This window comes from Syzygium oleosum, unplaced genomic scaffold (assembly GCF_021117445.2).
Source record: "Syzygium oleosum isolate NSW1041296 unplaced genomic scaffold, Sole_v2.1 Sole_v2.19, whole genome shotgun sequence".
Classification (NCBI taxonomy): domain Eukaryota; kingdom Viridiplantae; phylum Streptophyta; class Magnoliopsida; order Myrtales; family Myrtaceae; genus Syzygium; species Syzygium oleosum.
The window spans coordinates 5013384-5017479 of record NW_026607503.1 but is presented as its reverse complement, the minus strand read 5'-3'; positions in this window follow the sequence as shown (position 1 = coordinate 5017479).

Below are 4096 nucleotides of genomic sequence, written 5' to 3'. Positions count from 1 at the left end.
TCCAAAGATGAGCGTTGGCGACCCTTAGCAGCTCATGGAAAGGCTGAAAGCTCAGCCAACGGCTTGTTGTCAAGGTCGTGTGAGCCCGGACGAGGGTCGCGAGGTCGCAAGACCCAGGCCAGGCAACACCAAAGTCTGGCAACCCCAGTTGACGGGCCACCGAGGTCATGCAATCCTAAGTGAGACAATGCCTTGGTCATGCAACCCAAATCTGGCCCTTCGAGCTTTGGCATGAAATTAAGGGAGTGTCGCCAAGGTTGCACAACCTAAATATGGTGCTTCAAGTGTCGGGCAACCTTAGGCAAGTGCCGCCGAGGTCGCATGACCTTAGGTAACCTAAATCTGGTCTTCGACAGTTGGTGCAACCCTAGGCGAGAGCGGCCACAGTCGTGCAAACCTAATCAAGGCAACGTCGAGCGCCAACCCTAGGCGACCCCATGCTGGCGTCCCTCCAGCTCCTCTATGACCATCCACAATCTGTTATCAGCAAGGGTGTAAATGGAGTATGAAAATATTAGCGAGAACAAGATTAGAAGAAAATAAAGTGATTAAACCCTTAATAGCATTCCGAAAATGTTGAAATGCAAATGCTAAGTGGAAGTTGCATTGAGCTGAGAGATTTTGGAAATGCTAACTTTGGCTTAAATGCCTTTTGGGGTGTGTTACCAAACACCTTAATTTTGGCACGAGGACCTTGAGAGGCCCAAAGTTTATTGAAAAAGATGAATCAAATGCACCCAAAGTGGGATTGTATTACCAAACACCTCAATTTTAGCATGAGGACCTTGGGAGGCTCAAAGTCCATTGAAAAAGCGGAACCAAATGCACCCTAAGTGATGGGGACATTAAAGAAGAGGTAGGGGCAACTTTGGAATAAGATGGGCGGTTGGGTAAAGAAAGTATTGGTGTGAGATGGAATCTAGTGACCAAATGTAAAAATGAGTATGCAAAGATGTATTTTTGAAAAATATAAGATGCAAAGTGGCATGGAGTCGAAGGGGAAATTGGTAATTGGTATATTCCCTAAATTATATAATGAGGACAAATTAAAAAAAATTTGTGTGGCTATTAAAGTATGTGGACTGAGCTCATCTATATTATTGATCAGTAAGTGTAAATAGAACCCACATTATCAATGACCCGAATAACTTTAATCCGCATGGTCAATAGATTATGCAATACCAACTCATGAAACTTAATGGAGCCCCCAAGACAGGCCCACGCAGATCAATAGATTATACAATACCAAGTCGCCAGTCCATGGAATTCGTCGTTGGATTTGGATAAATATTCTTTCAACGACAGAGCAAGTGTTCTATTTACTTAGTACATATAATAAACTGAATCTAAACCGTCAAATCCGATAGGATCTCCACAAGAACGTGAATGAATGGACCAGGAGTCGGCCATGCTTTTTCACCAGAGCATCACTGTGTTTTTTTTTTCTTTTTTCTGATGACCAGACCGACCCATGTGAAGCACGTTTCCGAATATAAACTCAAATAAAGAAGAGACTCTTCAAAGGAAAAAAGAGAGAAGAAAAAGAGAAAGAAATTAAAGGGGGAAAGAAAAGACCCACTAGACTAAAGCAGAGGAATAAGGGATTATAAAGAAGAAGATAGCATGCAAAATTGCACGGCGGTCCATTGCTCCCCGTTGGTCAAAAGAATATCTGTCAACTTTCTGTTGACATAATGTTCTCTTGTTGAATTTGTTGCGCGGTACAGCAAAATCAAACGGCTGAGAATGGAAATTTTTTTAAAAATTGAAAAGCATATTCTTTTAAACATCTAAAAATGACTTTTAAGGCCACTCGAACCAGTGAAAATATTTCCTAAATAACTTACTAATCACAAATGTACCGGTTTGGAGTTTTTGGTTATCAAAAAATTATTTTGGGATAAATTAGTCACAGATGTACCAATTTGGGATTTTTTTGTGGTAAAAAAATTAATTTTTGGTAAATTTATCACATGCGTACTAGTTTATAATTTTTCATGGTGTTAACCCTTTGATATACTAATAAAATACTTGTGCAATGGGTTTGCAACTAATCTCCTGATTTTTAGAAAAAAAATGTTTCAAAACTTGTAAAACAGGTTCACATGAATATTTTTTATTTGCTAACTGAATCTGCCATCAATATAAATATCGTACATTTGTTTCATCGAAAATGAACAATTTAAAAAAAGATTTCATAAAATTGTTCACTTGTATTGTTCACGAATTGCTAAAAAGAAGGACACAACGGCTTGAAAATTCAATGTCTCATTCAATTTTGCCCAAGCCCTTACTACCTTCCCACCGTGCCATGACCTCTCTCATTCGTCAATTGTCATTGTCGTTGTACTATGTGGGACACGCATCATTGACATTCGAAAGCTATGTAGACTGTGTACCCAAATGTAAGTGGTCGAGTTGCAGCAGCAATAATAGTTCTGATTGATGCAGTTCTGTGCCCGTCCCACTGATCACAGCTTACTATCCGAAAAATTATCCCAAAATTTTTAAATTTATTACACTTATATCAATTTAATCCTAAACATTTCAATTTTATCAATTTAATCTTAAATATTTTCATATTTTGCCAATCGAATACATCCGAACAATTTTGGCCGAAAACCATTGACGTGAATGCCGGTCATCCTTTATGGCACGACCAGCACTGACGCAGACTATTTTAAATATTATTTTAATATTTTTTTCGAATTTTATTTGTTTTCCTCTTTTTCTTTTCTTTGTTTTTTTTTGTTAACTCTGGCCGGCAAGGGCCGCACTATCCTTGCCGGTCAAAGCAAGGGCACTCGAGCCCTCACCCAGATCTAGCAAGGGCGTCAATCTGGGCGATGTGAGGGCTTGGCGGCCCTTGCCTAGTGGCTGGCGAGGGTTGTGACTCCCTTGCCTAGAGTTGGTGAGGGTTGGGCGACATCCCTTGCTAGCTAGAGTTAACAAAATCAATCAATCAATCTATCAAAAAAATATTAAAATATTTATTAAACATAGTCCACGTCAACGCCGGTCGTGTCACATAAGACGGTCGGCGTCCACGTCAGTAATTTTGGTCAAAATTTGCCGGATGGACTCAATTGGCAAAACTTGAAAAAGGTTTAAGACTCAATTGGCAAAATTGAAAGGTTTAAGACTGAATTAACAAAAATGCAATATGTTTATGACTTTGTTAACAATTCTCACGCATATCACAGCCATGAATTTGAATGATAACCAATGATTTCATGTTGTAACACTTGTTATTGATGTGGTTCCTCATGCGTGGATAATGTCTATTAGATTTTCAAACCAAAAATTGTAGATGATTGCATGAGGAACGCCCTCGACTGTGCAGGCAAGAGCCGCGCTCGCCTAGGTGAGCGAGGGTGACTCTCGCCTAATCCTCGTCAGCCCCAGCGAGGGCAGCGCTTGCCCATCTAGGCGAGGGCGACCCTCGCCCGAGGTCGACGACCTCTGCCGGCCATCGACGAAGCGCGGCGATGGTCAAGGAGGAAAAAAGAAAAAAAGAAAAGAAAAAGAGAAGGCAAGTAAAAAAATAAAAAAAATTTAAAAATTTATACTTAAATTTTTTTTTACTTGAATACCCCTTTTCCGACGGTCGGAATAGTCACATATTGGTCAACCGGCCAAAAGTCCTTACTTGGGATGATTTGGCTATTTCGGACTCTTATTTGAAACAAGGTCAACTTCATGTCTTTATTTAAGAAAATGAGGGCATATAAAATTTTCCCTAACATAAATTTATCAATCAAGGGCCGATGTTTTAGATGTACTTATTGAATACTTGGAACAAAGGTGGTCTAGATTTTTAATGCATAGTGTCTAATAAATGAGACCGTAGAAAATGAGTTACGATTTTATATTAAATCAAAACAAAACGTAAAACAAAGTGAAAAACAAATCACGCTCAATAGCATAGCACATTGACTATATTTACTTACTAAACCATACACTCAATAGCATTTAGAAAGTCCCTAAATGTTATGATTAATACTATAAAAAATCCCAAACTAGTACACCCATGCTACATTTATCTCAAACTAATTTTCATGTCACAAAAATCCAAAGTTAGTCTATCCATGCCACT